This window comes from Sarcophilus harrisii, chromosome 4 (assembly GCF_902635505.1).
Source record: "Sarcophilus harrisii chromosome 4, mSarHar1.11, whole genome shotgun sequence".
In the NCBI taxonomy this organism is placed as follows: domain Eukaryota; kingdom Metazoa; phylum Chordata; class Mammalia; order Dasyuromorphia; family Dasyuridae; genus Sarcophilus; species Sarcophilus harrisii.
In genome coordinates, this window is record NC_045429.1 from 45,885,629 (window position 1) to 45,899,337 (window position 13,709).

The window sequence follows — 13,709 nt, forward strand, 5'->3', positions numbered from 1 at the left end:
GCAAAGCCTTTGTTTCGATATTTCCTAAGCTTTGAAAAGGTGAGTACTGAAGTTGGCTTCTATCTGAGTCTTTCCTGCACCAAAGTTCCTATAAAAGGCAATGATCTTGCCTAATCTCTATTGGTTATTGACTGTTGCTAATTTTCTCTAGCTCACATTCTTGTTTCCTATGCAAGAGTAGTGGGCTGGTTTTGTTGCTTTCACTACTCAGATATCCGAGTTCCCATGACTTTTTTTTTCATTTGTCAATTTTTATTCCACTATTACCAAATAGTTCAGAGAGACACAGAGATAGAGAGTGACAGAGACAGAAAGAAACACACAGAGAAACAGACATACACAGAGACACAGAGCCAGAGCCAGAAAGAAAGACAGAGACACAGAGGCAGAGAGAAATAGAGACAGACAGACAAACAGATACACAGACACAGACATAGAGACACAAAGAGACAAAGATAGATTTAAAATTCTGGGACTTTTGGAAAGTTTTATTAATGCTCCTGAAATAACTTCTATCTTTCTACTCGACGAAGAAATACAATTCTCTGAGTCTTCTGCAACTTGAACTTCTTCCACTCTCACAAAGTATCTAGTTCAAGACTTGGCAAAACATGGATTCCAAGATGATTTTGCAGAATCAGTAGTGCATACTCTACTACTGCACAGTGAACATCCTTATTAATTTTCTTTTTTTGAAAATGTCACAGAGTGGCCCTTCAGGCCAGAGGGAACCTGCTGACAATGTCTGATTTGGCTCCCCACCTCCCTTTGGTGCTCTCACCCTTCCTAAGAAGTCAAGGAGGGTGTGACCACTTGTGTTCTACTTGAAGCAAAAAAAACTTAAACAGTAAAGAGAGGCATTTACATATCAATACAAGGATGCTTATAGTTAGCACTTACATTGTGTACTGTGTTGATGTAATGCTACTATAGTTATAGTTCTCTAGTTGGTTCTCTAGTTGGCACATATTAAGCTTTAATGATGTAATCATACCAGGGTATTTAAGGGCTGAGAATCCTTGAAATAAGGATACTCCATCTCTGACCTCTCTCTATTTTCCTCTTGCCTCCAATTTATTTCATTCCCAACCCACAAGGAACATCTGCCTTAAAGATTGCTTTGCAACTCCTTCAAACATTATGATTCACAGCCATGGAGGCTATCAGAGAATTGACCTGCCCCTTCACTTAGGCATGGCCCTTAACAGCCTCTTTTTTAGTTTTGCTCATTTTAAAAGGTTGAGATTTGTTTGTAGACCACTGTGTTCACTGTCCTAAGCTTCTTGTGATTGGTTTTCCACACCAGGGCTTGAAGTGCTAGTAGCTTGTCCACTAAATTGCATGGCCTAACCTAGTCATATCTATTGTGCTGGAACTAGAAATTTACCTTCTTTGGTGGGGCTGGAGACCTCACAGCTGGCATGCTGTACCACTAGACTGTTGAGCAAGTATCAGGGACCTTCAGCTATTATTCTGTGCTGTGGCTGCATCTCCCTACCCACATAGGTTTATGATTCCCTTTTACCTGAGGTAGACCTTTACTGAAGTCCTTCTAAGTTAGGTAAAGTTGAAAAATTGTTTCACTCTTTCTTTTTATGATTTCTGTACTCCAAAATCCATATAGATGCATGATTTAATGTTGTTTCTGGGGACAAGTAGGGAGAGTTCAGTCATCTTCCTGGTTTCTCTCTGCCATCTTGGCTTTCCCACACCGATTCTAGGTAAGGAAGACTCCACATAACAATAACTGAAAAGAAGTAATAAGGAAGGAATATCAAAACTGAAATCTATAGAGAAATGAATTAAAAATGGCAGGTCAGAAACATTTATTGAAAGTGGATGTTCTGAGAGGAACTGATCAGAGGAATGGTATTCAGAATAGAAAAAAAATAGAGTGACAATAATGTCAAATTACTGTGGAGAATGATGTCTAAAGAGTCAGTATTGAAACCTGAAGTATAATGAAAGATTAAATGGTGAAACAGAAAATTATGTTTCTCGCATTTGTGAGATGGTGTTTAATCATATCACCAGATATGATGATTTTTCTTTGTAGCTTTTGGATGATTTGTTTTCAAATATTCATATGTCTAAGATTTTATATTATTAATGATAATTTACTAATTACTTAATATTATTAATGCAATTATTTTGTGAAATCTTTACAGAGATGATCCCATTCAAGCTGATCCTCCATAAGCCTCTCCACGTATCCCGCCCTTCTCCATAAGGTACAAAATTTCTTTGAAACTTGGTATTGGGACCAAAAAAAAATATCAGTGCATAGAGAACTTTAAGATACTTGATTTCTATACAACATTAAGTGCATGGTGAAATTTAACACTGATTTTAAAGACATTAATGGAATAACTGCAATGTAAGGTGAATGGTTGAATGGAAATTGATTATTTATTTTAGATGGTACCATGGGCAGATAATTAGAAGTGATTATATTCCGTTTTCAGACATGTTTGTAAAATCTCTTTTATAAAAATGCCATAAAGTGTATTATTATTATATATAATACACACACACACATACACACATACACACACACACACATTCCACTGAGATAGTGTGTTCTGTTTTCCAAACCTAGTAGTTTTGAATGACTTTAAAGATTTTAGCCATGTTGTTCCTACAGGGTTTCAGAGGAGGTAGAGTTATTCAAGCAACCTAAAATAAACCATCATATGATTGAAGATTAATTCTCTAAGGGAAGCATAGTTGCCTAGGAATAAAAATTTTAAAAGAAAGAAAATGCCCAAAGGTATTTGCATTTGAAATCTGAGAAATACAAAGTAAAAAAATGAAACTTTGAGGTCTATATTTTCTAGAAATGGGGTTATATTTGATTATTATTTTAGTAAAAATACATAAAGAAAAAATCTGGTCTAATTCTCTGAGGAAAACTAATAACAATTACATGAAAAATTTAAAGAGGAAGACAGAAATTAATTTATTTACCACCATTTAGGGGAGGAATAAGAAAAGATAAATGTATACTTAAGTGTTGCTTCTGTTATTACTATCAATAATACATGTTTATATAACACTTTAAATTTCCCTACAACATTTTGTTTACTGGATGTTAAAAGAATCTCTTATCAGCTTTGTGATGTAATACTATCACTGTTCCCTCCTTACAATTCCCTCAAGGAAATTGAGACCAAGAGAGATGAAGTGAACTATTCTGGATCCCAAGTGGCAGGATTCGAACTGAGATCTTCTTGCCTCCAAATCCTCCAACTTTGTCTAGTATGATATTGCATTATGAGAATATCTACATTGTGGGATCTTGCGGCATATTTTAGAGCAAATTTTATTCTACCTAGGATACAGAATTCTGTTCATTTTTAAAGTACAAAATACATTGGTCAAGAGACTATTATGAGGAATTATAAACTTATATAATTCACTGTGTGCTCTGATTTAATCATATTCCAATGATAATACTAATATTTAGATACATATATAGATGTAAATAAATATATTTATATATAAAATCTGTTTGCAAAGTAAGGGTGAATCTAAGGAAAATAGAAGTGAATAAAAGTCATTTTGTGTAAGTCTGACATCTAAATCAAATTTTATGTTTCATATAAGAATTACTTATACTACAATTTTTTTTTCTGAAGGCTTTGGACAAGGACATCAATATGCACTTTGCTCTTAGAATTAAGGAAATCATTTCTCATCCTTGCTGCTACTTAACAACTTTGGTTTTTTTCAACCACCTGTCAATATGTTTTTTTTTTTTTTTTTCAGTTTTTGGTCTTCCTTCTGAATCTTCAGCTGAAGCTTATGACTATTTTCCTAATGAGTTTATAAAGGATGTGTTGACATGTTCTGAACAAAACCTCCATTGTAGTCAGAGAAAAATGAAAATGAAGAAAAAAAGACTTTGTTCAGACAGAACAAACCAGATGCTTTCACAAACTCCAGTAGCTTAATTGTATATCCTTGATTCCAGTATGAATAATGGTGTTTAAGGAACCTTCTCTTGCATAAATAAATTTTGACTTTCCTATATCCAACAATCTGTACATTTGCCATGATAATTATAACTTCATGGGGTTAAAAAACCACTTCAAAGAAACATGGTAACAGACATTTCTTCAAAAAACAGTTCATAGATTTTCACAAACATTTAAATTCATGTCTTACTTTTTTCATTTCTAGACAGATCATATTTGTTCTTAACATCATAATTAAAGTTTTCTACATATTTTGGTTTTCAATGTGTTGAGTTTTTTTTTTTAAATTTCTAACAATGCTCTTTCATATGAATGCTTAGTTAATTGGATGGGCATGAAAAAAAAAAAGTAATGGCCTAAGCAACATATTTGCTTCATTTGGGCCAAGTTGAACATTTGGGGCATTTTCAAAGAATCTAAAGCCTGGATAAGAATGTTTATAAAAAAGAAGCTGAACTTCTTTTCTGATTTTTAACACAACTATTTTATTTTATTTTTATTATAGCATATATTTTACAAAATAGTAATTTTTCAACATTGACCCTTGCCAAACCTTCTGTTCCAACTTTTCCCTTCCTTCCTTCTGCTCCCTCCCCTAGATGGCAGGTAGTCCAATACTTGTTAAATATGTTAAAGTATATATAAATATATATATATATATATATATATATATATATATATATATATATATATATATATATTTATATAGTTATCTTGCTGCATAAGGAAAATAGGATCTAGAAAGAAAGAAAAAAACCTGAGAAGGAATACAAAAATGCAAGCAAAAAATAACAGAAAGAGTGGAAATGCTATGTTGTGGTCCACGTTCATTTCCTAGAGGTCGCTCTCTGGGTGTAGCTCATTCTCTTCTTTACAGAATAGTTGGAACTGATTTGAATCATCTCATTGTTGAAGAAAGCCACATTCATCGAAGTTGATCATTGTATAATCTTGTTTCTGTGTATAATGATCTCCTGGTTCTGCTTATTTCACTCAGCATCAGTTCATGTAAGTCTCTCCAGGCCTTCCTGGAATCATCCTTCTGGTCATTTCATATAGAACAATAATATTCCATAACATGCATATACCACAATTTATTCAGCCATTCTCCAGTTGATGGGCAAACATTCAATTTCCAGTTTCTAGCTAGTACAAACAGGGCTGCCACAAACATTTTTTGCCCATGTGGGACCCTTTCCCTTCTTTAAGATCTCTTTGGGATATAAGCCTAGTAGTAACACTGCTGGATCAAATGGTATGTGCAGTTTGATAGCATTTTGAACATAGTTCCAAATTGCTCTCCAGAATGGTTGGATTCATTCACAATTCCACCAACAATGTGTCACTGTCTCAGTTTTCCAGCATCCCTCTAACATTCATATATATGAAACATTATATTAATTTTAATATAAACAATTTATTATATTCATATTAATTAATAATGTTATATATTGAATACATTTAAAATGTACAGGATATATCTTTACTGACTACATTTTTATATATATGTGTGTATATACTCTTATAATATATTAATACTTTAGTGTTGATATTCCCTTTCTAGTTACCAATTTTGATTCATGAATATGTTCTTTTACTAAAATATAGACTTAGATCTCAAATATTTATACAATTTCCTTCCCAAAATTACATGTTACATTTTTATCTTTTTTTTTCCCTGAGGCAGTTGGGGTTAAGTGCTTTGTCCATGGTCACACAGCTAGGAAGTATTGTCTGAGATCAGATTTGAACTCAGGTATTCCTGACTTCAGGGATGGTATTCTATCCATCATGATAGCTGCCCCTATTTTTTATCTTTTTAAAAATAAATTTAAGTTCTAAATTTTCTTTCTCCTTTCCTTCTCTTCCCCTTACGCCTTGAGATGGTAAATAATCATATACATGTAAAACGTGTAATAATGTTAAACGTTTCCATTTTGGTCACATTCAAGAAGATTCAAATAAAAGAAAAAGAATTAAAAAGAGAAAGGGAAAACAGAATACTTCAGTCTGCATTCAAACAATTTCAGTTATTTCTCTGAAGGAAGATAATATGTTTCATCATTAGTCCTTTGGGATTGTCTTCGATCATTATATTACTGAGACTTGCTAAATAATTTATAGTTTTTTATCATGTAATATTGCCATTACTATGTACAATATTTTCCTAGTTCTCACTTCATTTTGTGTCAATTCATGTAAGCTTTTTCAAGTTTTTTTTCTTACATCCTCCTCCTTGTCATTTCTTATACCACAATAATATTCTATCATAACCATATACCACAGTATATGGCTTAACCATTCCCCAATTAATTGGAATGACTTTGGTTTTTAATTCTTAGCCACCACAAAAAAGATATGATGTTTTTTGTATAGAGTCTTTTCCTCTTTTTGGATACCTTTGTAATGAAGATATAGAAGGAGATCCCATATTTATGCATGATATTGGTCACTTTCCTCTAATACCTTAATATCTTAAATATAGCATTTGAACACAAAAGCTCTCCATCTAACATCTCCCATATTCACTAGGTGACCACTCAGTGGTCTTTTTCTTTCATAATATGTATCCCTTTTATTCCTATGTCTCTCTCTTATCCATTGTATCTTGAAACCCACTGTCAGAAATCACAATGTTTTCCAAGACCCTTTATGTGGTGCTCACTTCTGGGAGCACCACGTCTGCTTATTGTGCATGTGCTCTACATTTCATGGTCAGTAGAGTACTAACATTAAAAGAAAAACCTTTGTTTCTAAGAGGAACTTAAAAAAATATGGTTGGAATTGTGCAAGGGCAATTAGTCCATCCTTCTCCTCTTGTCCAAATTTGGACCCAACTTATTGTCCTTATCTACTTTCTCAATGACTCATATTGGTAGACAACTTCCATTAGTTATCCATGCAACTACATCTCAGATTCTGAGGAAGACAAATCACTCAGTGACTTTGTTTTGCTTATATTGATGGCCAGATCAAACACTTTTGATTATTACAGATCTTCTCTGGGAGCTTCTGTAATATTGTATAGCTTCATTCACTGAGCATGAAGTCATTTCTAAACTGTAGTATAGAAAAAAAATAGCCCTTGGAATCTCACATTCTAATAAGGGAGATATAACACATGGAGGAAATTTCAACTGGAATATACTTGGAAAAGTGGTCCTTGAAAATGAGTACAGAAATTGGACATATGATCATAAGGTACAGGAATTTGTAATATATAATGTAGATCCAGATGTAAGTACCTAGATGTCTGAGGAACAAAGAGGCATGCCAGATAGGAAGGTTGTTTATCTTTCCCTAGTAGTTAATATACCAAGTGGTCTAATATATATTTAAAGAATGAAAAGGGACAACTAAGAACAAGTAAGGAGGTACTAAAGACATTAAAGTTATTAAGCATAAATAGCCCTATACTGCTCAATAGCACCTGAGGGCATCATTGAATTACAGTACAATGCAATAATTGACATAATTTCACACCATAATGATCTTGACTTAACAAGAAGAGGTTAAATCATGTTAAATATGCTCTAAGGATGCTCCACATTTTAAGAAGGTTGTAGAACCAGTTATTGGGAATATTTGCGTATTGAACACCTGATTCCCTGGTGATGGCAGATAAATGAAGTATTTCATAATTAAAGATAAAAACCAATTTGGAAAATAAGTATTAAAGGAGGTTAGGGAAAATGAAGAAATCCTTGAGGAGGAAATAGAACTGCAACTAGGTCCCGATGAATAGGTAATAATAGAAACATTTGATAGCCTATGCAGATATAAACGAATATGATGTGTTCAGGTAATGAAGGATGGATTGATTTGTCTAAAATTTCAGATTGACTTGAGGTCATGTTAATTCAATTCAGAAATATTATTAAACATCATGTATTTGTCAAGTGTTGTGCTAAACTCTGGGGATACAAAAAGAGACAAAAAAAATAAAAATAGTTCCTATCTTCAAGGGGTTTACAATCTAATTGGGGTGGGGGATAGACAGCACATAAAGAAATATATACCAAGCAAAATATATACAAGATATATAGAAATTAATTAAAGAAGGAAATCACTGGAATCAATGAAGAGTTAAATTGCGGGGGGTGGGTGGAGGGGGAAGTAGGGACTATGTTGTTGAGAAGCTTTTGAATGCTAGATTAAGGAAATTGGAAAGTCTGTGATGAGGATAGTTGTGGGAAAGATGATGATGTAGAGAGTTAGGGCTGAAATTTAGTGCTACTTACTAAGAGGCAAAGGAATAGAATGAACTTAATACTGAGCACCAGGCCTGGAGTCAGAAAAACCTGAATTCAAATCTCTTCCCATAATTTTTGAATTGGGGCAAGTCACTTAAGGTTTGTATGCCTCAATTTTCTCACCTGTAAAATGGACATAGTAATAATAATACTAGGACAGAGTCAAGTTGGTGGAGAGGACACACATTTCTTTCTGACCTTCTACAACCCTAAGAGTAATTAGCAAATCCAGCCTCTGAATTAGTTCTGGACTAGCAGAATCCATGAATATTGGGAATGTAACAAACTACCAACAGAAGATAATTTCAAAGATTGCCAGAAAAGGTCTGTTTCTTTTTCTCCTTTTTTTATGATAGCTTTTTATTTACAAGTTATTTGCATGGGTAATTTTACAGCATTGACATTTGCCAAACCTTTTGTTCCAATTTTTCCCCTCCTTCCCCCTATCCCCTCCCCCAGATGGCAGGTTGACAATACATGTTAAAGTATAAATTAAATACAATATAAGTATACATGTCCAAACAGTTATTTTGCTGTACAAAGAGAATCGGACTTTGAAATAGTGTACTATTAGCCTGTGAAGGAAATCAAAAATGCAGGCGGACAAAAATATAGGGATTGGGAATTCTATGTAATTGTTCATAGTCATCTCCTAGAGTTCTTTCACTGGGTGTAGCTGGTTCAATTCATTACTGCTCTATTGGAACTGATTGGGTTTATCTCATTGCTGGAGATGGCTATGTCCATCAGAATTGATCATCATATAGTATTGTTGTTGAAGTATATAATGATCTCCTGGCCCTGCTCATTTCACTCAGCATGAGTTCATGTAAGTCTCTCCAGGCCTTTCTGAAATCATCCTGTTGGTCATTTCTTATCGAACAATAATATTCCATAATATTCATATATAACAATTTATTCAGTCATTCTCCAGTTGATGGACATCCACTCAGTTTCCAGTTTCTGGCCACTACAAAGAGACCTGCCACAAACATTCATGCACATACAGGTCTCTTTCCCTTCTTTAAGATTTCTTTGGGATATAAGCCCAGTAGAAACACTGCTAGATCAAAGGGTATGCAGTTTGATAACTTTTTGAGCATAGTTTCAAATTGCTCTCCAGAATGACTGGATGTATTCACAATTCCACCAATAATGTATCAGTGTCCCTGTTTTCCCACATCCCCTCCAAGATTCTGCATTATCTTTCCCTGTCATTCTAGCCAATCTGACAGGTGTATAGTGGTATCTCAGAGTTGTCTTAATTTGCATTTCTCTGATTAATAATGACTTGGAGCATCAGAAAAAGTCTGCTTCAATTGGAAATGGAGGGAAGTGAGCCAAGCATAAGCAGACTGAGCACAGACCCCAAGAACAGCACAGAGTCTGGGGACAGTGGGAGTTCTATATGGCAGAAAATCTACAGGGAGGAATTTACAGCAGTGTTGGTTACTCTGCCATAGTTTCTAGACAGTAGATCAGCAGAGAAGTTATAAAACATCCCTCACAAGTACAAAAAGTAAATAGAAAACCCAAAATGCCAAAATTTCATGGGACTTGGCCTCCCACTCAGCACTGGGAGTGAGTCAGCACTGACCTAGCACAGCTGTTGCCACTTATAGAGAAAGCCGCACTTATAAAGGAAGCTGAGAAAACCTCCCCTGCCCTAAAAGCAGACCTTAACACTTTTAAAAAAATGGGAAGAACTCTGACAATATATAGCTTCTATGGTGAAAGAGAAGAACAGATTTCAAACCCTGAGAAGACAAAAAGCAGATCATCTCCAGATGAAACCTCAAAAGGTGATATACCTTCTAGAAGCTGGAAAATGAATGGATGCCCATCAATTGGAGAATGGTTGAGTAAACTGTGGTATATAAATGTTATGGAATATTTTTGTTCTGTAAGAAATGACCAGCAGGATGAATACAGAGAGGATTGATGAGACTTACATGAACTGATGTAAGTGAAATGAGCAGAACCAGGAGATCATTATATACCTCAACAATGATACTGTATGAGGATATATTCTGATGGAAGTGAATTTCTTCAACAAAGAGATCTAAGTTCCAATTGACCAAGGATGGACAGAAGCAGCTACACCCAAAGAAAGAACACTGGGAAATGAATGTAAACTGCTTGCATTTTTGTCTTTCTTCCCAGGTTATTTCTACCTTCTGAATCCAATTCTTCCTGTGCAACAAGAGAACTATTCGGTTCTGCACACATAGATTGTATCTAGGATACACTGTGACATATTTAACTTGTATAAGACTGCTTGCCATCTGGGGGAGGGGGTAAAGAGAGGGAGCAGAAAAGTTGGAACAGAAGTGAGTGCAAGGGATAATGTTGTAAAAAAAATTACCCAGGCATGGACTCTGTCAATAAAAACTTATATATTAAAAAAGGTGATATAACCTGATCCCCATCACATAAGGTTCTCCAAGAATAAATTTAAAAGGATCTTAAAAGAGAGTTATAAGAAAAATGGGGAAAGGCAATGAAAACTTTGCAAGAGGGTTTGGAAAAGGTATATAACTCATTAAATAATAGATTTGATAAAATGGAAAAAGAAAACAACTCCCAGAAAAACAGAATTTGTGAAACAGAAAAAGAAAATAACTCTTTAATAATAGTTCCTATCTCCCAGAATTGTTACAAGAATGAAATGAGATAATGTTTATGGTATTCTTTGCAAACCTCAAAGGGATATATAAATGCCAATTATTCTTCTCTTCTTCATTCTTCTTGTCCTCATCATCCTCATCCTATTACAACTATGAATACCACTACAAGTACTATTACTACAAATAATTTATTATTATGTATTATAACTTCAAATCTAAAGGAATGAGGTGATGGAAGAGATATACCTCTAAGGATTCTATTTTTTTAAAAATCTAGCAAAGCTTCTGAGAAGAAACAACTTTTAAGGGAAAGAATGAAAAAATTTCTTTATTTCTTCCTCCATTCCACTTTCCCACATTGACCATGTCATCTGTAGTAGAGAAAGATATCAAAAACAAACACAGAGAAATTCATACTATTACTAAAGTAAGATACTTATTCATAGGAGGAAGCATAAAAGGAGATTTATCCAGAAAAGTATATTAACTATGGGTCATAAAAAGTATTTTCAGTAACTAGTAGTTTTGATTTTGCCCATCGTCTTTTTAAATATTTTAACTTCCTTCTGGAATGCAAAGAATAATATATGTTGACTCTAATTTTTCTTCCTTTTAAAATATGTTATGGACATTACCTATATAATATGCTAATGGCCATATCCTACACGAATCCTATATTTGTACCTTATTACCATTGTATTTTGAGTTTGAGTGAACTTTTCCCAGGAATGTTGTGCTCATTCATAGAAAAAATGTAGCCAAGGTTAAGCATAGGTTTTTTTGTCTATTGTTACTATACTATCTTAGTGAAAAATCCTTCACTGCCCAAAACACAACAACTAATATGAAACATGACCTTGTACATGTACTTTATTTTTCATTAAGAAAAGGGCTGGTCTGCAACATTTTTGTATTTGCGTTTGCACTTGATTTTTTTCTCTAATAAATATCTTTGTGACTCAGAAAGAAAGCAGGAGGTAAGAGAATTTTACCCAAAGGGCAAATTGTTCTTGATAGATTCTAAAGAAAATAGGGTCAACAGTTTTGTTTAAAATTAACTAGTTGACAAGAGGGTAAAAGATTTATATAGTTGCATAAGAGATACTATGAGAAGTTCTTTGAGGACTTAATATACTTACTCATGCAGAGATTTTTAAAGTAATAACAAGAGGAAGGAGTCAAGAAAGTCATTTAATGCTCTCCCTTTCTCTCACTTTTCCACCAATCCTCATACACAAAGAATGGTCTATAGCATCTGTCCATTAGGTATTCTGTGGGAATTTTAGTTTTTAGCCTAAGTCCTATAGACTTTTTTTTTGTAAAAATAGTAAAATGAACACTTTTTCTTGGAGTCCCCTTCCTTAAACACCATGAGGAAATATTTAAGCAAACATTTAGTTTTGCCCAAATGGTTTGTTGACTTAGGGGTTCTGACAGTTTAATGGTTTTATTAATGGCCTCATTTTAAACTAACTTTCAAAAAATTTTACAGCTTCCATTAGATGGTTTTTATGGGGCTATTGTGAACACCAAGGGGCATTACATTTAATAAGAGATTTGATATAGAAATTTTCCAGAGTTTCTAAGAATTTTTCCAGGTATTTTATCTCAATTGAAATATGGCAAAGAAAGAATTTAAAATTTTAATGAAACAAACAAACCAATGAGCTTTAAATTCTTGACTAAAATGTTTTCAAATCACTATAATAAAAATCCATGTATCCTTCATAAAGTAGTAAAATGACATCATCGTCTTCACATTAAACATTTTATATAATATAACAACAAATGTTTACCCTCAATGATCTCATAATATAAGAAGGTGATGTAATGTTAGAGTATTGCATATAGTTGCAATGAGTGTATACTCGTAAGTATACAAATATACACCCACATACTTTATGTCTCTTAGCATATTCATGTTGGAACTGACCCACTGGCATAGTGGCAAAAGTTTTAAAATTTACATCTAAAACACCTACATAATATATAATATAATAACCTATAAAATACATAATGCATCTGTAGAGTATAAATCATAGTCTTACAACTTATTTTTATGACATGAAATCATTTTTAACCTCCTTGTGCCTCAGTTTCCTCAATTGTAAAAGCAAGGAGTTGGACTAGATAAGTTTCAAGGTATCTTCAAATTCTCAGTATGATCTTGTTATTTCTATATGAAACTTCTATTCAAGCCCAGCTATATTAGGGAGGGACCATAAATGTCTTTTTAGAAAGTATATTGAAGGTCCTAGAATGTCTGAAAGGAGATTATAATAAATTAAGTAAATTCATGAACTTTTAAAATATTTTGATAATTTTATGTTAACATAATTAGTTTTCTTGTAATTCTATGCATAGTATTTTTATGCATTTAATGGGACTAGGTTAACATTTTTATCAGACTTCCAAAGGGATTCATGACACACATGACACACATGACACACAGAATTAGAGACTGATTGAAATAGTTGTGAGAACAAGACATTTTCCTGACATCAGTCTTGAACTTGGTTTCAAGAAAATATCTACATCTTATTTGTAAGTCAGAAATATAATTAAGGGGATGATAACCTTCTCATCTACTGACCACTTTATCAGCAGTAAATACTCATCTATTAATGAGTTCTTCCTTTACCCAGATTGTGAGGGTCGGGTAATAGACAACAGGCTTTCCTCCAAAAAGGTAAGATGCCAGGATGAGAATGATGTGGGTGGTAGAAATGGTGCTACCTTGTAGTACACTTTTAATCTGTACAACATGGTTCTCCAACCCTCCAAATAACAGCAGCAGAGCGATCAATCTGGCAGGTAAGAATAAGACATCAGGAGACTCTGTTTGAGTTAAG